The sequence below is a fragment of the Medicago sativa genome, chromosome 6 (genome assembly GCF_051527215.1).
Source record: "Medicago sativa cultivar Bolivia chromosome 6, Bolivia_mono, whole genome shotgun sequence".
In the NCBI taxonomy this organism is placed as follows: domain Eukaryota; kingdom Viridiplantae; phylum Streptophyta; class Magnoliopsida; order Fabales; family Fabaceae; genus Medicago; species Medicago sativa.
This window is the reverse complement of record NC_140754.1, coordinates 55,893,979-55,918,722: the sequence shown is the minus strand read 5'-3', so window position 1 is coordinate 55,918,722 and position 24,744 is coordinate 55,893,979. Positions and strand designations below refer to the sequence as shown.

The 24,744-nt window shown below is 33.8% G+C and overlaps 1 long non-coding RNA gene across 3 annotated transcripts; it reads left to right on the top strand.

The window, feature by feature from the left end:
* Window positions 1-5,560: 5,560 nt before the first annotated feature.
* LOC146915780 (uncharacterized) lies at window positions 5,561-16,550 on the top strand. Of its 3 annotated transcripts, none has more exons than XR_015014759.1 (3): window positions 5,561-5,666; window positions 14,908-15,016; window positions 15,846-16,550. It is a non-coding gene; the product is annotated as an uncharacterized LOC146915780 (long non-coding RNA). The 3 variants fall into 3 exon arrangements; XR_015014761.1 differs by lacking the exon at window positions 5,561-5,666 and adding an exon at window positions 6,649-6,690; XR_015014760.1 differs by lacking the exon at window positions 5,561-5,666 and having other exon boundaries at window positions 14,879-15,016.
* Window positions 16,551-24,744: the final 8,194 nt, after the last annotated feature.

Below are 24,744 nucleotides of genomic sequence, written 5' to 3'. Positions count from 1 at the left end.
ATTTCTTCAATTTGTTTGTTCATTGATCTGTTTGTTTGCTTAGTTCAGGGTATGTTCACTCCTCCACCCATACAAACTCTATTATGATTTTCCATATCCTACTTCACATGCCTTCTTTCCTAAATCAATAGTAGTGTCATACAGTTCTATTGTATAGTTTGACATGAGCATCTTATATTATATATAACTGTGATTAACTTTCTGATAGATTGGTTTTTTGTGTTTAGAGTTGATGTTGTCCTTAGTATCAACACACTCAAACTTTGGTGATAAGAATTTGAGGAATGAGTAAAATGTAGCTACTGCTTAAATTTATGATATCAATGAAGGTAAATCCATATTTTCCCCCCTTTAATCTGTTAAGACTATTTTTTTTCCCTCTAATCATCATTTCGTTGTTTTTATCGTTTCAATTATTGGATGTATTATAGTAGATTAAATATATTGATTTTAATTTAATTTAGTTTTTTAGTTGAATTTTTATGCTAACTTGCAAAGCTTTTTTGGAGTTTTCAAATTTCAATCATAATTTCATAACTCAAATGTGTATATTCTCCATTGAAGTTTGCTTAGAGTTTGCAATGTGTCAATGTTTAGGATGTTTTAAAGAGATAGGGGGCCTTTTGTTTATTGGATGGATTGAATGCTAGCAAAACTTCATCAAATATGTCTTAATATCATTTAGTTAAGAGATCTGTCCTTTTTTTAAAACTTTAATTTTTTTTTGTTTATGTTTGGTCTCCTTTTCTATGTGCTGACGTAGATTAACATGAGTAATTTTCTCGGTCATCCTTCTATCAGATGGCTTCTTTCCACCCCTTGGAAAACTATTTCAGAATGTATATGTTTCTATCATTGTTATTTAGGAATTGTCAATCTCAACAATGGATATTGTCTTTGAAAATTTATAGTTTATTTATCTAATGACATCATGTATGAAGGTAGATAGTAACTGTAAAAACTTTATTCTTTGCTTTCTTTCTCAATTTGTTAATATGGATATGTTTCTGTGCATTTTTAAGAACTTATTTTTTAAGCATTTGACATGAAGTGATTTTATTGATTTTTTATTTGTATGTCATGACTTGCTTGCAAGATTATAAAAACTATAGTATTGATTTTGATTTGATTGATTTAGAATTTGAAATTGTCTCCACTCCTGTTACATTCTTCAATGCCTAAATATGTGTTTTGGTAGTTGTTTCATTTACATGTCTAAATCGAACAAGTAATTTTTATTTGTAAAATGACCAATTATTTTATTTGTAATTGACCATTTATTTGTAAAATGACCAATTATGTTTCATTTACATGTTTCATCAGCTGTATGATTGTCCTCTGAATGTTGTGTGTGTGTCCATGCTTATGTTTTTTCAATTTTATGTGTTAGTCTTTTATCTTATTTGCTAACCTTAAATATCATGTTAATAGTTGTAGGCAATGCTAGCACAGAGGCAATGTTGGTGAGTTATGTCCTATATTCTTAAGCTCTAATTGTGTTTTAACAAGTGTATTGATATTTAACCGAACCTTTTTTTTCGTATACTCAGAAGCTGAATTGGATTGGTTTTTCTCAATCTGCGTTTCCTGCTGAGCCATCTTATTTTTTAATTATCATTTATTACTTCTTTAGGGGTAATGAGGAAACATTCTTTTTCCACTAGATAAAGATAACTATGATTTGTTTTGTAAATATTACAATTCTCTCTCCAATTTCACAATTTCACAGGAACCAGGAGAAGCATTGTCAACCAGAGCTACTCAAACAAGCGAGCTCATGGAGAAGACTCAGATCACGTGTCAAAGGATTGATCAATTAGAGGAGTTAGAAACTGTGCTGTTATAATTGAGTAAATTTTTTAGTTCTATATAACCAAATTTTGTAGTAGTTTCTGAGTAAAAATTCAGAAATTGTTTCTCACCAACCTTCATCTCATACAAGTTTCAACGTCTCTAACAGAAATCCTTTGTCCGACATCACGAATGGTTAGTCAAGCACAAGCACTGCAACACTATTAGTAATTGTTTCACCTAATTTTGCTAAAACATGGATGTTTCTTTGCAGAAGCACCGAATAGGTGCGGTTCTAATAGCCAGACCAACGAAATCCTTGGAACCAGTGGACATGTTTTAGCAAATGCCACACATGTGTCTCAAGACCATTCTGTTGGATCTTTCGATGGCACATGCGGTGAAAACCGCGAGGATTCTGATATACCAGACAATGAAGGTAAACTAGCAATGAACACACTATTTAGATTAGAATAGAAGCACACGCACCTATTTGAGCAAAAACTAAATTTGAATATACCAGGTGTATGTCAGTTTTGCACACTATGCAGTTGCTCTAAATGATTTATAGTGTTAAATTACTATCTAACAACTTCATATTACAGTACTTTTTTGCTCGAAATACATAGGAAATATATTTACTCAGTACAGAAGGAAGAAAGAAAGAAAAGATATATTAGAGAGATTTCGTACATAGAAACAGGGAAGAATAAAATGAACAGCCAGCCCAAGTAGTTCATTAGATGCTCAAATAGTGAAAGATATATTAGGAACTAAGACTAAACAAATAGTGCATTAGATGCTCAAGTAATAGTTGAGACTTTTCTGCATAAATTTTACTATCTTAGTTGATATACATATGCTGGAGCGTTAATGTTGGTTGCGAGATTTTTGTGCCAGTGATTAATAGCAATTCTCCCATGTATTTAAGACATTTTCCATACTAAAAAAAATTTGTTATTAGATTGCAGTCCTAATAAGACCTCCCTGAATAAAATTAAGCCCTATCAAGATCTATAGATCATCAAGATAAATAGGAAAGAAACTCCAAATAGGAAAGACAGGCCAGGTAGTTGTGCTTTTCGATATCATAGTTGAAACTTGACTCCAAGATTTATCTTGATTATCATACTTGCTGACATTAAAGGTTTGCCAAGCCATGTTTTAATGTCAAAGCATGATTCAATCTAGATAACTTCATTTTGCTGACATTAAAGGTCTGCCAAGCCATGTTTTAATGTCAAAGCATGATTCAATCTAGAGAACTTCATTTTAAAATTTTGAATTGCTTCATCCCTAGCTGATGGTTTGAGTTTAGTAACCAAGTTATCAAACCTTGCAGATTTACCAAATGAGAGCTTTACTAAAAGAAATAGAAAGCACAATGTTTGATTCAAAAAAGTAGGATTATTATTTTAAATAATGTTTTGTATGTGAAGAAAAATTATGTCATTGTATGTAAAAATTGTAGTCTGGTTATTTTTGTTGTCATGTTCTCTTATTAAGAAAAAATTTCTCCATAAGGTTGCTTATTAAAATCTCTCTAAACCTAAACAGATAAAAAAAAAACAAAAAGAATACCTATGCAAATTTTTCCCTGTGTAATTGCCAGCATCTCTAAGAATTATTTTTTTTTTGTCCTCTCTTCCCAAGAACAATTTAATCTGCGTGCCAATTCTTCGACTTCCATGTCGTTTCTTTCCTGTATGGTCTGGCAGAAAGTTAAGTACTTTGTTTGGATTTCTTATATCTCAGTTGGTAGAACACTTTGTTTCTTTACAAAAACTGAAAGTTATAAAAAAACAATTAAGCTGAAAAGAACATTACGACCCTCTCAAATTTGTTTATTTCATTTGATTCAGTAATTCATTTGGATGATGATGTAAGTGTAAACCAGAACCATCTTTTTCAAGCCACATACACAATTTTGTCGTCTGTCACATCTACTAATGAAGAATCAATAGTTGAAAACTGCCTTCAAAATCAGGAAGACGAAGATATCCCACCAAATTCAGGTAATGTTTCTTTTTGTCCCTGCAACTTTATATTTATATTGTGTTGCTAATATCCTATTGGATGAATATGAATTTTCATCGTAAAATTATATTGGTTGAACAATGATTTCTTAACGTATATAGCTATTGTATTTGAACAGACATCAGCACTGACATTGTGCATCAGAATTGCACCGATATGTTGTTGGAAATATTTTTTGTCTCTTCGATCAGGTATCATTATTTGTAATTTAAATATAAATATGTTTTCTTTCATCCGAGACATTGTTACAATATATACAATTGATGATACTCGCGTTATTTTCAGATTCTGTTGAAAGTGTAAGTTACGAGGATTTTGGGCAACCAGATTGTATATGCATAGATTGTGGATCACACATGTGGTATGGAGAGAGGACTCGCAAGGATTGCAAGCCAATAGTGCCAGAATTCTCTATGTGTTGTAGGGAAGGGAGGTTCAAAATTGCGTACCCACCGTTGCCTGAACCTCTCGCTGATTTGTATTACTTTGACAATAGAAGAAGCAAGTACTTTATGGAAAATATTCGATCTTTTAACAGTATGTTTGCCTTCACATCAATGGGTGGCAAGATTGACAGCTCTATGAATAGTGGGAACGCTCCTTCGACGTTTGTTCTGAATGGCGAAAACTATCATCGGATCAGTAGTTTGCTACCAATGGAAGGAAATGACCCAAAGTTTGCTCAATTGTATGTTTATGACCTCGACAATGAAATCAAGAATAGAATGGCAGCTGTAGGGTAAAATGTCATTAAATTTATATGTTATGTTACCGTAACAAGGTCGATGTTGTGGAAATTGTTTAATATGGTACATTACAAAGGTTTCTGACAATTTATTTTATGAATTAAATTATACTATTTTTTCGATTCAAGTAAAATGTTTACTTTCATATTTGCGCTATATTTTTTCTTTTGAATGACCCGTGCGTTAGCACGGGTCGATGGTCTAGTTTGTTAGTAAAAAGGAAAAAACCTTCTAACTCTTTCAGAACTCAGAACCTACCAATCCCATCAAACCCTTTGTATCCTTCCAATCCTATCAAACCTTCACACCCATAAAATCTCTTCACCATTGAACCTTCAGAACCAAAGTAGAAGGAAGAAACAAAGAAAAAAAGGGTAATAGCGTTATACAACTCACACCAACACAACACTCTCTTTGTATCAGAATCATTCTTCCCTCTCTTCTCTGATTTTGATCTCTGATTCCGATCCCCGATTCCGGTGACTAGAGTCATCGAATCCTTCTCTCTCAATTCGATCTGATTCAACTTTCCCCGCGAACACACACAATCATCGATCGTGAATTCTTTCTATACATGAATGTGTTTGAGGTAATCAATTGAATCCTTCTAATCGAATCAACATCACGCTGTTCGTGCAATGCGTGTGTAGATGCTTTTTCTTAATGCTGATTTTATAGCTGCCTAGGAATATTTTGTTTTTCTTCACGTTTTTTATTAAGTTGGAATTTATGTAGCTTTTTGAGTTCTAGATTTTAGATTTTATTATTTTTAAGCTGAAATTGGTGATGTTTGATGATAATTTTTATTTGTTTATTGTTTTAATGTGGTTAGTTAAGTTATGTTTTTCAAACAGTATCTGAATCAGACATCGAAATTGAATGAAATGTTTGTAGTTTATATGTATACATGTTGTTGCAATTCAATTCTAGTATGTAGCATTGCTCATCTTCAGAGAGTTATGTCACTGACACTAACTCGTTGACACAGTTAATAATTTTAGAAAATGAATTATTTGAACATAATCACATGTGTCGGTGTCGGATAACGGACACACTTGATCAAAGCTGTCGGTGCTTCAGAGATCTTCAGAGGTGAGGTTCAATTGGGTACCATTCATAATTAATGATCATTGTTAACAGCTTGTCGTGTTGAATTGACTCCTTAAAGCCACATTATGTAATGGTTAGTTGCCTCAGTCTCACTTTACTTTACTAAGATGATGTCTTTGTTTTGTATGAACTGGTTGAACAGGGAAGGAGCAGCAAAAAGTCAGTTGTTTTTTAAAAGATGTGTTGATATTTTGAAATATAATTTTTCTTAAGAGTGTGTAACTAAATTCATATGATTTATTGCAATAGTTATGAGCTAATAGCCAAGGTACCATATACACTCATATTTCTCACTATGGTAAAAGAAAGAAAAGAAAAAAAACGTTATCTCATGTTTCTCTCTAAACCTAGCCACCGCTGCCACCAAAGTCTATGTCAAGCCACCATGTAGCTCGTCCTACTAGTCATTTCCGCAGGCTTTCCCTTTAAATCTTAGATCAGTCATGTTTGCAATATGAGCGTCATGTCGTCCTCCTCCTCCTTCATCTCTGACGGTGTTTCCTTTACGATGATGTCAACATTATACATTCTTTAGTCAAGAGCTAAATATCTTTGATTATTTCAATGCTCTCATATGCACTTACTTCATTTCATTGTTGATATGTGCAATTTACCAAGAAGTATATGAATATTCATAGTTGACTTTGTGGTGTCTAGTGAGGTGTTACGTGTCTATGTCACAGGTGGTTTATACCTATGTTTGAAACAATGGAGCAATCTCTACTTGGATACTAGTTTGGAAAGTTTATGGTGCTGCTATTATAGAACAAACATGTGATAATTAGAGTGAATCTAAGTACCTTGCGAACATGCTATATAATTGAACTTGTTCTTTAACTAAGTTTTTGAGGTTGGGACTTCTGTCATTTGCTTACTTGGTTTTTAATAATATTTAATAATTTAGTGAATTGGAAACTATAGAATGGTAATATTTTATTTTATTTTTAAACTATATGTGAGTTGTTTTTGTTTCAGGGGCAAATTTATTTTGGGTTGCAGCTATAAGGTGAATGAATATGTTAATTAAGTTACTTCTTTTTATCATATACTATGTTGTTGTGATACTGGTTTTATATTTAGAAAATTCTACGGTGCAGTCACCCAGATGACTTTTCCAATAAAGTCAAAATTTTTAAATCAGTTTATTAAAAAACCGGCCTTAAAAGTTTAAATATAATAATGGAATTTATTAAAGGACCAACAGGGAAATGTATTTTACAACCCTTTATATTATGTCCAAATTATCAAGATATTACACTAGTTAAAGCACGAATTAGATGGTGTGATACAACGGCTGAATATTTTTTAGACAAATATTTATATGAAAGCCATGAAAATGAAGATCATTTTTTATATAATGAATATAAAGGATTAGCTCAAGATTTAAGGAATAAACTTAAAGAATTAGCTAGATGAGTGAAGAAAATAATACACTCACAACTAGAGTTAAAGCTTTGCTTGACGAAACCAAGAAATTAAATGAGAGATTTGAAAGACAAATTTCTTTTCTTGAAACCTTACCTCAAATCTATAAACAAAATAATTTGTTTACGAAAGATTATGAGCAAGGATTAGAAAGACCCCATGAAACTTGGGTAAATATGGAAAAAGATTTTCCGTGTTACAATAAAAATGAGAATCATAAATATCCTCATATATATCATTCTTTTAATCCTCAGTTAAACAATATAACTGATATGATTAATTATCTAATAAAAAATTGTTGTAATCAACATCTTTCTCTTCAAAAAGGGGGGAAGAATAAGGAAAAGATTGAAGAAATTGAAAAAACTCTATTTTCTGACTATAAGAAATGAGTATAGAAGAAAACATAGAGTATCAACTCGAAAAATTAGATCAACTTATGGCTACTTTAGACATAAATGAAAAAGATTACATTAAGGAAGAACCTGAACCTAAAGATCTAGAAGATTTTGTCTACGACTTTAGTTCCGATGATGATTCAAAAGACGACGGAAATTTCGTTAAAATAGAACAATTAGAAATAGGTGAAAGCTCAGGAACAAAAAGAGGACCCTCTTATAATTGGAATACAGAATTCCATAGGGAATTTTCTCAAGCAAAATACCAAAAAATTCCTATGAATTATATTCCCAAACATAGTGTAAACGATGGAAGTGGAATTTTAAGTATTGATTGTGTTGACAATCTTGTTCAAGCCATAAGAAGTTGGTATAATAAAAATACTATCCAGATACAGTTAGATAGTGACTTAAAAGGTCTAAGCCCAAAACAAATTTTTAATTATCTTTTGTGTAGAACAGAAGGTAATGCATATAAATTTCTGGCCGAAAAACCTGAAGAAGAACAAACTGCAGAAAACAGTATGGGAATGATTAATAAAATCTTTGAATGGCTTTTAAATGAATTCAAAGGATGGCAAGATACGGTAGACTCAAATATTGCCTTTAACACTGAAAAATTATGGAGAATAATGAATTTATCCATATGTAATCCTTGTTACATAGAAAATTATATTTGTGAATTTTCACAATTATATTATGATCTAAATAAAGACACTAGAGAAAGCCAAAAGGTCGTCGAATTATTCTACCAAAAACTACCTATGGCAATGTCCCAAATAGTTCAAAGCGAATTTAATGATGCAGTTTCCAAGAACAATGCCTAAAGGAAAAGTTAAAAATACTTTAGGAGCTAGAATTTCTATTCTTAGAAATTGGATGCAAGAACAATGCCTAAAGAAACAATCAAAACGAGAAGCACGAATAGGATTGTGCTGCGATAGAATCCAAGGAAAAATTGGAGCATATGGTTGTGAAAAAACTAGGAGAAAAAGAAAATATCCTAGAAGAAAGAAATTTAAAAGATTTTCCTATGATAAAAAGAAACATAGGAAGAAAAAATTCTATAGAAGAAAAAAAGAATACCCTAGGAAAAATAAAACCTGTCCTAAAGGTAAAAAATCATGTACATGTTGGTTATGCCATGAAACAGGACATTATGCTAATGAATGTCCAAAGAAAGTTTCTAAAGAAAAGAAACAAGTTTTAAACATGATCTATAGAATAGGTTATGAACCAGTAGAATCAGATTCAGATTCTGATTGGGAGCAACAAAGCTTCTATGAACTTTGTACAGATTCCGAAGATGAGCAAAACCAAGATTTTGAGTAAAGGAAACCCTAGTGCTACCTTTATCAAAATAAAACTTCGTAAGAAGGAGATTTTAGCCTATTTAGACACAGGCGCAACATTATGTTTTGGAAAACGAAACATATCAAGAAATTGGGAAAGATTAGAAAAACCCAAAGAAATAATTGTTGCAGATAAGTCAAAACATCGAATATGGTTTGTTTTGAAAAACATCTCAATTACTATAGAAGGCCATGAATTCTTCATACCAACAATTTATCTCCATAATTCAGGATTAGATTTAATCATTGGAAATAACTTTTTAAAGTTATATGCACCGTTTGTGCAAAATGTTAAAACTATTTCTTTACTTTGGAAAAATTTAGCAAACCCCAAAGAAAAGACAAAAGTTATAACAACAAAAATTATAACTAGAAATGAGATTATTCAATTAATTTCTGAAAACCTTATAAATCTAAAGAGTATTTGGGAGGATAGAAAATTCTTTTTAAATCTTGAAGAAATAGAACAAAAACTTGATACTGTATGTTCAGAAGATCCTTTGGATAATCTGAAAAATACAAATCATGAACTTGTTACTATCAAATTACGAGATCCTAATAAGGAGATTAATGTAAAATACAAAATGCCTTATTCAGTACAAGATAAATTAGAATTTCAAAAGGATATAAAAGAACTTCAAGAAAAGAAGTTAATTACTCCATCTGCAAGTCCACATTCAGCACCCGCTTTTTATGTGACAAATCACAATGAATAAAAAGAGGAAAAGCTAGAATGGTGATAAATTATAAGAAACTCAATGATGCTACAATCGGAGATTCTTATAAATTACCACGAAAGGATTATATTTTGCAAAAAATAAAAGGATGTGATTGGTTTTCATCTTTTGATGCAAAATCAGGATACTATCAAATCAGACTTTCAGAAGAAACTAAGCCTTTAACAGCTTTTTCATGTCCACAAGGACACTACCAATGGAATGTTCTTCCATTTGGGCTAAAACAAGCACCATCTATATACCAAATATTTATGGATAATGCTCTTAGAGGATTAGAACATATATGTTTGGCATATATTGACGACATTTTAGTTTTTACAAAAGGAACTAAAGAACAACATCTTAAAGATGTAGAAATTGTTTTAAACAGAATTTCAGAAAAAGGAATTGTTATTTCAAAAAAGAAATCACAATTAGCCAAAAAGGAAATCGAGTATTTAGGCCTTATTTTTAAAGAAAATGGCACCCTCGATTTATCTCCACATGTTCAGGAAAAGATCCAAGCTTTCCCTGATGAATTGAAAGATCGAAAACAAATTCAAAGATTTTTAGGATGTTTGAATTATATTGCCAATGAAGGATTTTTCAAAAATTTGGCAACTGAAAGAAAGATTTTACAGAAAAAGATATCTGAGAAAGTTCCATGGTCATGGACTGAACAAGATACTCTAACTGTAAAAACTATTAAAAGAAAAATTAAAGTTTTACCCAGCTTATACAATCCAACAGAAAATGATTTTTTAATTGTTGAGATTGATGCTGATAAAACAACCTGGGCAGGTTGTATGAGAGCTCTACCTAATGGTAAAGCGATACTGAATCTCGATGATTCGGGAAACTATGTTGATGATGTAACCCATCAACAAGGAATGAAAGATACTGGAGCAACCCAGTACGCTAAGTCTAGTAGCTCGAAAGAGAAATTGGACAAACTATCTGATTCATCAAAAAGATTAGTATCAAAAGATACTAAGATTGATTATTCTTATGAAAATATTAAAAATAAGATAAAAGATGAAGATGTTTTACTTTGTAAATATGTTTCAGGATCATTTACAGATACCGAAACAAGATATCCAATTCATGAATTAGAAACATTGAGTTGTGTTAAAGTTTTAACAAAATGGCAAATGGAATTAATTCCAACCAGATTTTTATTAAGAACAGATTCCAAATATGTAACTGGATTTTGGAAATATGACCTTCGCGTCAATTATAAATATGGAAGACTTGTAAGATGGCAGATGAAACTCCAACCGTTTCACCCATATATTGAATATATAAAATCTGAAAAGAATTGCTTTGCAGATGCATTGACAAGAGAATGGAAGCAGCTATAAAGACATTACAGAATTCTCTCAGGCAAAAGCAGGAGCAAATTGCCTCTGCAAAAAATCGTCTAGAAACTCTTCTTTCTGAAGAGGGGGAGATGATATTAACAATTCAAAACCTTGAAAAACTATGTAAAAAAGAAACATCAACAGTTTCAAATATTGAAAACTGGGATCTACTGGGACAAGATTCTGGAAAATTCAACTACTATGTAAAATACTCAGCTCCGAAAGAGTCAAACATCCCAATTGAGTCAATAGAACCAAAAGGATGGAAATCTTCAACAACCCCAACAACTGTCCTTGCAGATTTACCAAAAACATCTTGGGCCGATAAAGTCGAAGAAGAAGAAAGAAAAAATGGAAAAGAAAAAGAATCCATTGATCAACAAACAAGTCAAAAGATTGACAGCCAACTTGGAGGTAAAAAGAAAGCTTATGTAATTTTTGATGGACCTATGAAAGGTATCTACCAAAACTGGGAAACCACAAAGTTACATACAAACGGCAAAAATGTCAGATACAAAGGGTATGAGACCCTTGAAGAAGCAAAAACAGCCTACAACGCTGTTTACAAGGAAGTCGCAACAGCAAACAATATAGTCCAGCCATCAAAAATGGAGACTAAGAAGAAAATATCTGTAGATAGAATTATCTATGGAGAAAGCAAATTTGTTAAAGAAGTCACCATTGGAGACTACTACAAAAACTGGAGATGGTTAACCAACTACTCAGAAGAGTTAAAAACAGAATGTTTTTATCCTAGTAACAACGGGATAGAAGTAAAAGCCGTAACAGTCCCAGGCGTAAGCAAAGAGTTAGTCAGATCATTCTATGATTGTGGAATGATTAAAACAATGTATCTTCAAGAAGATGCAGGAAGGAAAATTCATGAACTAGAACTTCTTCCAAAAGATATAGGCGAAATCGCTTATAAATTCAATAATAGCTTCGCAAAAGGTAAAGAGTTCTTTTTATCTTTTACTTCAACTTATCCATGGTTTGAAGACGATGAAGTTATTAAAGCCAGACACTTAATCAAGATTGGCATTTCAAATCATTCATATCCAACAAATGATGGAAGAGATGTAGATCCAAGACCAGAATGTTTTCTGCATCAAATGGAAAAATTCTATGATGCTCTTATCAGATTTGGAGTAAAATTACCAAACTTCAGGGTAATTACTGCAAAAGAAAGTTTTCTAGTCTATAGTGATTCAAGGAAACAAGCAAAAGAAGAGCATCTTCAGCAAATCCTAAAGTTTGAAGAAAACTTTAGTGGGCTTGAAGCAGACTTGGGCCGTCTACCCGACCCAATCCAACAGGAGTGCTGCCGACACTTTCAAAAATACAAAGGACACCAGTGCAAGTGGTGTGCAAAAGACATAAATAACGTGGCAGACAAAGAATCGTTGTATGACAGTGACGTTTCACCAAACAACGAAGAAAATGTAGAAAATTAGTGGGCATGGGACCCATTTAGAGATAAGCCTTATCTCTAAGGCAATTATGTAATGTAATTTTCTTTGTCGTTTTCTTTTTCTGTCATGTCATTTCTTTTACGCGTGCTGTAAAGGAAAGAGACGTTGTGCCAGATATGAAGGCCAACTTGTGAGTCTCTCATCCTATAAATAAGGGCCTCGAAGCTCATTTGTAACCACCATGTTTTGAGATAATATAAGTTTTTCATAAACTTTGCCTCTTAGTTTTTCCTTAAAACTAATGGTCCTATAGTGGTAAAACGCTATAGCTGAGAATTCTTGAGGTAATACTCTGGAGGAATTCGCCCTGAGTTGGGATAAGCTCAACACAAGCAGAAAAAACTGCTGAAGAAGATCAGATTGCTGAAGCAAAACAACCCATATTTCTGAAGAAAAATCAGGTATGAATTTATCAAGAATTATTATAAAATATGTCTGAAGTTTCATATTTTGAAGGAACATCTAGTTATCATGCTGATAGCATAATAGATAATAAAATTGAAGAAGCAGATTTATCTTTAACTGCTGAAGAAAATTTTAAAAGAAAGTTTAGTAAACTTAAGGAATTTCTGTCAAGAAAAAATATTCTAAAATTCGGAATAATGGTAGGAGAGGAAGCAATTCCAATTGAAACAACTAATGGAAAAATAGTTATATCAACTATAGATAAACAACAAATCGATAAAAGACTTGGAAAATTTTCTGAGAACGAGAGAAAAAAGATTGGTTATATTCATATATCAACCATTCAAATTCTAATCAAAAGTACCTTCATGAAAGGTATTGATTCACCTCTAGAAATAGCTCTAGAAGATTCTAGAATTAGAAATAAGAAACAAGCAGTAATTGCAAAAGGAAAATGCAATCTAAAATATGGAAAGATAAAATTTGATATAAATTTACAGATGGGATTATCCCTAAAAGATATAGATTTGAATAAATCTATAGTTTTTCATTATAAACTAAAAGATTCAACATTTATGAAAGAGGGTAATCATCCTTTTACAATTTACTACAGAATTAATTATGCTTTGAGTAATTCACATCATAGCATAGAATTCATAGGGAAAGAAACAATTCATATTGATGAATTATTTACACCATTAATTACTTTGGAAACACCAATATTTAAAGATATCACAAGAAATAGTTTTTCTTTGATAGAAGCAGAAAAGAATATGTTTGAAGAAATAGAAAAACCATTGTTTAGAAGCCAGAGTCTTCGAATAACATCACCAAACAAAGATCAAAAGGATTTTAGTAAATCATTAAGTTCTCGAACTATATTTGAAGATGATGCTTCATCCTCATTCGAACCTCCTAGAAAGGATTTCGAAATCAATAAAGAAAGTGAGCTGAAAAAGCTACAAGATTCTATAAAAACCTTATCAATACAGGTTAATAACATAAATCAAAAACTATAATTAAATATGCCTGGTTTAACTCTTAAATCGGAATTAATACTGTTTAAAACTAGGTTGCAACACTTAGTAAGTGATATAGAATGGTATTATGATTTAATAACGTTCAAACAAATAGTTTATAGAGCACAAACTTTAGTGAGATCTCATATAGATTTAATTGAAAATTTGGTAGAAGAAATGCAAGAAAATCTCACAGAGATTCAAACAAAAAGAGCAAAAATTCTTTTAGAACCTTTTTGGGGATTAGAAGGAATTGAACAACTTATAAACGAAGCTCGAGAAAAAGATAAAGCTCGAGAAAATTCCGCCGAAAATCTATAATGCCTGGATTAGATCTTATAACAGAATTAAGACTCTTCAAGAAAAGGCTAGAAGACATAGTCTCTGAAATAGATTTGTATTATGAAAGAATTGTTTTTAAACAAACTCTTTACAATTCTAGAGAATTTGTTATATATCATATAGAATATATTGAAGATCTATTAAGAGATACGGAAGATTTAGAAAATCTTACTCAGATACAAAAACAAAGAGCTAAAACACTCTTAAAACCTTTTCAAGGGTTATTTAAAATCGAACAAATGTTAAAAGAAGTTCGTGAAAATTCCGCTGAAAACCTCACTCCAAACCTGGTATCAGAGCAGGAAACACAATCCTAAGGGATAAACATGAAATTAAAAAATATTTTTTATATAAAACAAAAGCTTTTTAAAATCGTTTTTCCAAATAACCGATTTAAAAAGACATCCACGTGGCACTCTCCCATTAAGCCACATAAGCGACTTTTTCAAAAAAGTCACAAAAGTAACTTCACCATAGAAGCCCCCTTTATATTTTACTACCTTTGACATAAGACATATTCTTCTGATTGTGATGGGCTGAGTTACATTGTTGTGATGGGCTGAGTTGTGTTGCTATGTTGTGGGTGAACAAACATGGGTGTTGGGCAATTTTGAGTGTTGGATAGTCATTTGTTTAAAACTTGTTTACTAGCTTTCAAATCTATTCTCTAACTGCATAAGTTCCTTTCAAGCCTCATAAAAATGAACATATAACTTGTTTCTTTGGTTTTTAGATGAAAGGGAAAAGGAGTGACACCTGAATGTCAAGATCAAGAGATTTACATCGAAATTCTAATTCGGGAAGATGGGTCAGTTATCAATGAAAAATCTGCAAAAATGATTGTAAGTATCTAGAAGTTTTGATACACAATTCGTTGTATTTCACTGATTTTTCTTTCATAGCCCTGAACAAACGAGACTGTTTACTAATTTGTATTTTATTATAAATGAAAACTCGTTGTTCTTCAAATTTTATGTTGTGTTTTTCTATGTTGGTTGTATCTGGTGTTTTGATTGTATCTGGTGTTGTTTGTGGGATGTAGGATGTTTTTGTTATAATTTATGGAAATGATTATCTAAAAGTTTTGAATCACAATTCTATGTATTCCACTATTCATCAAAAAAAGAAAATTCTATGTATTTCATTGATTTTTCATGGACCTGAAGAGAGGAGACTGTGTAATATTTTTTTTATTTTATTAGAAATGAAAACTCATTGTCCCCCACTCATGGCATGATTAAGTTGAAGGACCTGCAAAGAAGGGTCACATGCAATGTATGGGCAAGGTTTCTAAATATAAATCAAAGGTTTGTGTGTTTGAAAATGACGAGTTGCACAATAGAGTTAAGCATATGGATGGTTTCGTTGTTGTCACTAAATGCCAAGTTTCTTGTAGTGATTGAGTAAAATATATACAATGAGCATTATTTGTTTTCTTGTTTTAAGTAGAATTTTGTTTTAGACGTATGCATTAGGATCTGTTTTAGTCTTACGTATCATTCTCAATGCAACTGTGCTAATTTCTTATTTACCTTAGTCTCTCTTTCCATCATCTTTATTCTTATAACCTTTGATATATCGTAAACACTTGTATTTAATATACATTGAAAGAAAGAAGTATATGTGATGCAATTATTTGACATCCTTTCATTATGTATTGGTAATTGCAAGAAAATGAATAGAAGTAATGGCTTTGTGTCTGATATCCAAGCTCAGTCCAGCAATGAATTTTTGCAGAGGATGCATAAAGTCAAAGTTGAAAAAAGAAAATCTTCAAAAGAAAGAAGTCATGTAAATACTATTGGTGGAAACATTTGAAAGGCAAGACCAACTAAAGCGATCATTGAATAATATAGCTGCAACCCAACAAATGAAGCTTGTTGAACGGGCCAAAGGATTTTGTGAGAACAATAGTCTTGAGAAGAAATTGAAGTCTATAGTGGATCATCAAGTTGAAGGTTCAATTAAATCACATTTCTCAAAGAAATGATGTGAGCAAGTCTAAGAAGTAAGGCAGGAAAATAATCTTAAGAGGCGGATAAGATCTACCATGGTAAATCAAGTTCAAGGTTCAATTGAATCACATGCCTCGAAGAAATTTGATAAGCAAAAAAGAGGTAAGGCAGGACTATACTCTTAAGAGGCAAGGAAAATCAACCTTGAGAAATTAAGCTCAAGTATCAACCGTAGATCTACATTAAGCCTATAAATTAAAGTTCTAAACATTTTATTTTGAACAATGTAATTTTGATATATATATTTGACGAGATTTGATTTTGTTGTATTATTCTTTAATTTCAGATATTACATGGAAAATATTGTACCAAGATTATTGCAATATTAAGTCAAATTAAAATGATACAAGGGTTAGAAAAATTATTTACAACACGTTTTTAATATTAACCACATAAATAGTGAGACATTTTTTTTAAAAAATACCTTTCTTTTTTACAACGGTGAGAAAGCATTGTGGTAACTAATGAAAGGGTGTCTATGAGAACGGTAATCTTAACCTCCACGGTGGCTTAAAAGTTGTGATAGCCAGTACAAAACCGTTCTTCATAATAGAATATTCGCTACGGTTTTGATGACAACGAAATAAAACCGTAGCTTTGTATAAATTTATAAAGCGTTCCGCAAAAGTTCTTTAGCCTACGGTTTTATCTGAGCCGTTGCCGTTTTTTATGAAATTCCTAGTGGAAAGCAAGCACAACGCCTCAGTTTGCCACGCCGGTAAAACCGTTCCGGTAACCAACCACAACGGTTTTTTCGCATTTCACTACGGCTTTTTGGCGTAGCCATATGATCAAAATGTTGTAGTGTTTTTTTTAATTGTATTTAAGCAGCAAGTGTCATACCCCAATTTTTGACCTAAGAATTTTACATTCATACACCGGCACGTGCCTTTCGATCCTGATCGGTCCCTGACTTTTCAGTGAAAAATTCGGCAGAGAGGTATTTTAAAATACCTCATTTTTTTGTTTCGAGTCGGACCCTCTTCTCTTTTTAATTTTACTGTTAATTTTTAATTTCAATTTCCATCTTTTATTTTTTAAACCATTTAATTTCAATCTTTAATTATGTTTAATTATTATTTATTTAATTATCCTTTTTTTTTAAGATAAGTCCAGGTCTGCATAATTTTTTTTTATTATTTTATTTTATTTTCATTTTCATTTTCATTTTATTTGTTATTATTGTTTGATAAAAAATCCAAAAAGTCAGTCCAAGTCCAGAAGCACACAAACTGTCACGTGTTCATCCAAGTTCATCTGCGCCCCAAACTCAGGAACAGAAACACATCCTAATTTTCATCTGCAACAAACTAGTCTAGATGCATTTCTTTTTTCCCAAGCATACGGTTTCTATTTTCTTGCCAAACCCTGGAACTATAAAATACTGAAATTTACACACACCCAGGGGCCAATTTTCATCACAACACTTGCAAAATTTCAACGCTTCCTTTACACCATTTTTTCATACCCTGCAACGCACAATATAACAAACGCAACCTGCAAAAAACAACTCAACACAAAAACGCATAACCATCACAACAAAGCCACTGATTCGAAACAAAACACACAGTGGTGTTTCAAATCAGCAAGTCGGAAACCACCAACACCAAACATAACCTATTCGATAATTAAAAACAAACCCAATCACGCATCATCATCAACCTCAACCGGAATGGGTCCATACAACAGTAACGTATAACAACCGAACCAGACGTGCAATCTCAATCACGCGGATACAACACCAATCGACCTAACTGATTCATTCAAAACTGTCCTTTCTCATACGAACCAACGCCACACCATTCAAACCAACCGTACAAGGATCACAACCGATGGCACCGAATCGGACACCACAAGTCCAAACCAGACTCAGAAATCACAAGCCGAATCAAAAAGCAAGAAGGTGGTTTCTTTCCCTTTTAATGTTTCTTTTTTAGATCTAGGTTATCATAAGCTTTTGTAGGATATTTTGGGTCTAAAAAGAAAACAGTAGGAAGAAAAGAATTAGAGTAGAAGTAGGAAATCAAAAAATAAAAAAGGAGGCTGTGGGTATTGGTTACGGCGGCGCCGCCGTTCCTAACGGTTGGCCGCCGCCCACTCTTGTCGGAGAAGGAAGGAATATAAAGAGAGAGAACGAGGGTGAAGATAGAGGGAAGAGAGAGAAACTCTAAAAAAATGAATGAAAAATGGGTTAATAACTCATATATACTCCCCCAACCGGTCGGTTCACTAAAACCGACCCGGTACTTACCCAAATCTGATCCGCCAAACCAATTCCAATCTAACACCCCAGGCCCATCTGCGCGCCATCTGTTCCTTTTAAGCCTAATTCCTTTTTTTTTTATTTCTGCACCCCCTTATTACTGTCTGCACCCCCTGCACGCATCTTTATTTTTATTTCCAGGTTATTTATTTTCCATGCATTTTATTACCATTGTACAATATTTCGTATCATCCCATTTATTAGCATTTGTAATTACCATCATCTATTTTTAGCATATCACATTTCAATTTAGTTTGTATATTTAGGTTTAATGTAAATGCATATTTATTTTAGGCTAAAATATGGTTTTGATCCCTGCAAAATAGGTCAGTTTTGGTTTTAGTCCCTGCAAAATTTTTTTATAGCTTTTGGTCCCTGCAAAAATAGGCCAGTTTTGGTTTTATTCCCTGCAAAAAAATTATAAAAGATTTGCAGGGACTAAAAGCAAAACTGGCATATTTTTGCAGGGACCAAAAGCTATAAAAAAAATTTGCAGGGACTAATACCAAAACTGACCTATTTTTGCAGGGACCAAAAGCTATAAAAAAAATTTGCAGGGACTAAAACCAAAACTGGCCTATTTTGCAGGGACCAAAACCATATTTTAGCCTTTATTTTATCGCAGACCCTAGAATGTATTAATAGTTTTTTTGTAATGGCTTAGGTGCATGTATGCGTGCATGTGTGTATGCCTTATTCTTATGCTCCTAGCTTAGGTTAGAGGTTCTTGTAGTGATCCAACGTCACTACACGACACCTACGTTTTGTTTTCTTGCTCCGTTAGTTTCAATTCTAGTTTAATCATTATTCAAAAAAACAAAAACATGCAAATACCAAAAATCACAAAAATATTTTCTTAAATAAACCTTGATCCTAAATCAAGTGACCGTCTTTTTTTATTTTCTTTTCTTAATCAAATATCAATCCATCTAATTTATTTCGAGTCCATTTTCTTTAATATTAAAAAACACAAACAAATATTCTTTTGTCACTTTGGCTTTCTTTCATTTTAAAACCTTTTTTCAAAAACATTAAGAAACACTCAACCAATCAAACGTCAGTTTTTACCACGAACTACGTGATTTTGATCCCTCACGGGTACCAAGGCAAAGGACCATGTCCTTCCAAATCAATAAAATGTAGATAAACTAGGTCTCCTTTCTTTTATTATTTCAAATTCCTTATTTTAAAAAAGCAAGTAAGTTATAGCACATTATTTAAATAAGACCAAGAGTTCCCGTAGAGTACTACAGACATAAAGGGTGCTAACACCTTCCCTTTATGTAACTAACCCCCGAACCCAAATTTTTTCAAAATATGGGGTGTTTGAACTTTTTTCCCCTTTTCTTAAAAAATTAAATGTTCAGTCGTGAAATAAATTTAGTGAGTCAAAAAGCTAATCAAATAGCCTTGATCTCCGAAAAATTACGCGACAGAAATAGCGACTCCGCTGGGGAACCCCCTAAGAGGGTTGAGCCTAACTTGACTTTATTTAAATTTTGTGCTATAACTTGCTTAAAATAAAAACAAAAATAAAAGATGGAAATTACGTGTATATATGTTTTCTTCCTTCTTATTCTTTCTCCTTTCTTTTAGCGTGAGTGGTGAGATAAGTCCTACATCCGGGCTTGAGTGAAATATAAGATAGGACGGGGTACACTCATAGTGCCATACCAGGAGCGGTCCTGTGCTATGTGTGCATGTGATATGACCCCGCTCAATGGAGGTCTTTCAAAGTAATATTATGTCACCATGTGCAGTCGTGATTGGCATTATTATTTTTGAATGACCGTCGAAGTTGAGAAACCTTTAGAGTTACCTAACCCATCTTGGCCTTTTTTAGGACGTAGTGCGGTGACTAAACCAAGAGCATTCTTGACTTTAGTTGATACGCGATACTACACTCAAACTAGACCTCCTCGTGAATGTTGTTGGACTAGGAGCAGTCCTATGCACCGATGCATTCACAAGGGTGGTTGTAATTTGGGAACTTGGTAGAACCCGTGATACAGGTACATTTGAAACCATAGTCCTTACCAAATGGCGTTGTTACCCTTGACTCCAACATTATGGACTTAACCACACCATGTTTTCTCTGTTCTTTAGCATAATCATGCATACATGCATTCATTCATAAAAACTTTTTCTCATCAAATCATCGAAGGACTTAGATAAGTCGTCTTGTAAACATTAGAGGTATTTACCTTGTAAACAGGAACACCAAGAAATATAACTTCAAAAGTCTTAACTAGACTTTAGCTTTGATAGGGACTTTTCCCTTAGTTTTGCTTTTGTTCTTAAAAAGGGAACTGTTTATAATATTTTCAAATTATCAAATGAAACAATATTCCTTATGATGTTTACAATTACTTTGACAAGTCCTTCCAAAAAAATGTGTCTATTTTTGCATAAGCATCATGCATTATTTGCATTTCATAGTCTCAATTCCGAGTCTCACAAATTTTTCTTTTCCATAAAAGGTCAATCCATCTCGAAAGAGCCTTGTCGTCCTCGTCCGAAACCAACTCGCATTTACAACACTCGGGGAATCATAAAGAGAAGATGGATTTTCTCGAGCAAGAAAATCAAGTGCTCCGTGAAGAAGTGCCAGCCATGCAGACCAAGAAGGACGAAATGACTGAATTGATGAAGACACTGACGGCTGCTCAAGCACAAGCACCTCCACCTCTTGTAAGAGCTCCTCCAGTCGCCATGACATACTCAGCACCTGTGATCCATACCACTCCTCAAGATGAAGAACCCATCTTCCATTCAGGGAGTGTGGGGGCATATGATAGGTTGGATGGGCTACAAGAGAAGTATGATGAAATGCTGCGAGAAAGGAGAGCTCTTCAGGGGAAAGAAACATTTGGAAAAACTGCTTATGATCTCTTTTGGTGCCGAACGTCCAAATACCTCACAAGTTCAAGATCCCGGATTTTGAGGAGTATAAAGGGAACTCTTGTCCTGAGGAACATCTAACAATGTATGTGAGAAAGATGTCTGCCTATGCCAAAGATGATCTAGTCCTTATCTATTTCTTTCAAGAGAGTTTGGCTAGTCCTGCCTCAAAATGGAGAAATGTTGCTGCCCAAGTCAGCCCGCGAATAGAAGAGAAGGAGATGACCAAGCTCTCCTTAAAAACTCTCAATCAGTTCTACTACAAGAAGATGGTCGGAAGTACGCCTAAGAACTTTGCAGAGATGGTATGTATGGGTGTACAATTGGAAGAAGGGGTTTGAGAAGGACGATTAATTATGGAAAGTGTACCTGCCAGCAGTTCTAATAAATCTGGGAACAACTTTTTGAGAAAGAACGAACAAGAAGTGAGCATGGTGGCCCAGGGAAGGCCTCAGCAAAAATATTCGGCTTATCAATACATTGATGCAGTCACACCCGCTACCACTGCCATTCAACAACCAGGTTGTCAGCCACAATATCCTCAGTAACCGTATCAGCAACAGCAGCCTCGACAACAGGCCTCATGGGCACAATTTGCCCCAATTCCCGTGAAATATGAGGTTTTGCTTCCACCGTTGTTCGAAAGGAATCTAGTCCAGACCAAGGCGCCTCCTCCGGTACCAGCAAGATTGCCAGCATGGTATAGACCTGACCTTTTCTGTACCTTCCATCAAGGGGCACCTGGCCATGATATTGAACATTGTAATGCAATGAAGAAGGTAGTTCAGAATTTGATCCGGACCAACCGCCTGACCTTCTAAGACTTAACACAAGGAACGGTTAGCTGTAATTGGGTCGCTGTTGACGTTCCTTCCGCTGTTTTTTTTGTTCAAATAATGTTTGTTTGTTGCTTTTCGCTTTTCAAAAAAATCCTTTCGTCCCGCCCGAGACGAAAGTGAACTTGTGTAGGGCTTTTGGCTTCATGTGTTTTCCATCATTAATGAAAAGGTCGTTTTGATCCCGACTTTGTTTTTATTTTGTGCTTTTTTCTAGAAAAATGGTAATACAAAAAACCAAAAAAATAAATTTCATTCTCAAATATCTGCATAATCATAACTTGTAATTACTTGTCAAAATCAATAATCAAATCATGCATTAATAAACCCGTTGAACATATTAATCATGTACTCTCTTCCAACTTTGAGTTCCTTGTATCCAAAGCTGAATAAGAGAATGAAGAGATTCCCGACGAGATCTCTCACATACTGGGGCATCTTAGCCATTGAAGCTGCAAGCGAAATGTCAAGGAGCTTGTCCACAAGATGACATTCAATTACAAAGACTGGCTCGGGGTGCTACCATTCGCTTTTCTCAGATATCGTACTTCAGTACACATTTCAACAGGGGCAACCCCCCCTCCTTCCCCAATATGCAACATGGAGGTCGTGCTTCCCGTGAAGGTCGAAGTACCGTCAATAGGAGTTATGTTAAAGTCCAAGCTTGATCGAATTTAAACGCATGACGACCTTGTACAACTACATCAAAAGAGGTTGAAACAAACTATCAACAAGAAGGTTCGTCACCGTGAAATTCAAGAAGGAGACTTTGTGCTAAAAAGGTAATATCTTTTCAACCAGTCTCCGGGGGGCAAGTGGACGCCTAACTATAAAAGCCCATGTGCAATGACTTTTGTGACTACGGATGGTGACAAACTCACACATCCTTTGAATGCCGCTGCAGTCAAGAAATACTCTGTCAAAAATAACACCTCGATAAGTCGCAAATCTTAAAAAGCGGCTTAGGCAAAAACGAGCGTCTCGGTGGACTGAAAACCCGAAAGGGCGGTCCACGCAAATATTAGAGACAAAAAAAAAGAAAAATATTATCCTGATAGATCGAAAACTCGAAAGGGCGATCTATGCAAAATGTTAAGGATAATGACAAGTAACTGCATCAGTCAGCACAGTCCACTTTGGGCATCCGGTCGTCAAAAGAACCTCCAATTCGAAGCATCTGCAGATCGAAGACTCGAAACAGGGGCATTCAAAGTTGTCAGGGAGTATAACGGTTATTGTGTTCAATGTACCCTTCCCATTATATATACCATTTTCCAAAATTTTCAAAGATCTGTGGAGCCACGCCATTGATACGGTTATTGTTTTCTCTCTTCTTCCCCCATGTCTACGATGAACATGAGTGAGTAGACTTCTTCTTGTCTTGGGATTGTTGGGAAAGTCTAATGACATAATCCTAACGAACCAAGCTTTAACCCTAATTTCATGTAACCATAATTTCTAATTTAGATTCACCGCTTTAACATGAATTAACCGTTATCAAACTGTAGAAGCGAAAGTGGAGGGTTTGATAATTGTTAATCCATCATCCCAAACATCAATTCATAAAGCAAGAGTGGAGCTTTGATGTTGGAACAAGTGAATCTAGACAATAATTGCAAAGGCAGCGAAATAATCTTTACAATTATTGAGACACAAGTAGTTTCAATCCTTATAAGCATCTTCTAGTAATCAAGTCAGCGAAATAGGCTTGGTTGCTAGGGGAAAACTCTCACCGGACTTTCATCGGAAAGGTGAGGGGCTAAAGGGAAACCTGTCTTTAGAAATTAAGGTGTAAACCATGAAATTAGAAGTTAAAGTCTTGTCTAGTGAAGGGTTTGTTATTATGACGAACCAATAATCCCAAGGCTATTTTTATTATTGTTATTTACCTTCAGCAATTAAACATCCTTTTTAAAAACTTTATTCTCCTCTAATCATTCTTTTAAAGTTAGTTAAATTGAACAACTCCCTAGCGGAACGATACTCTTTTACTACTATTATTTCGATAGACAGTGCACTTGCGGTTTGGCTCTATCAAGTTTTTGGCGCCATTGCCGGGGAGTTAACTAATTTAATTAACTTTTCTTTAGTGATTAGATTTCTCTCTTCTTCTTTTTCTTTTCTTTTCTTTTTTTTATTTTATTTTATTCACCATTAACTTCTTGGAAAGCACAAAAATAATACCGACATGGCTGAAAAACGTGCTCTTAAAGAATACGTAATTCCTTCAACGGAAGAGCCATATGCTATTATCGTGTATCCAACGGTTGAGGGTGAAGACTTTGAAATTAATCCTGCCCAACTTAAGCTGGTGCAGCAATATTATTTTTCGGGATCCCCCGATGAGGATCCCAATCTCCATATCTCAACTTTTTGGTGGCTCACTGTAACATATAAGGCAAACCAAGAAGCCTTAAGACTGCATCTCTTCCTTTTTTTCTCTAAAAGACAAGGCTGTTACTTGGTTCCATTCCCTAAGAGTTGGCTCCATCACCTCATGGGATCAAATGAAGCGAAAATTTCTCATCCGTTTCTTTCCCCCATCAAAAATCGGC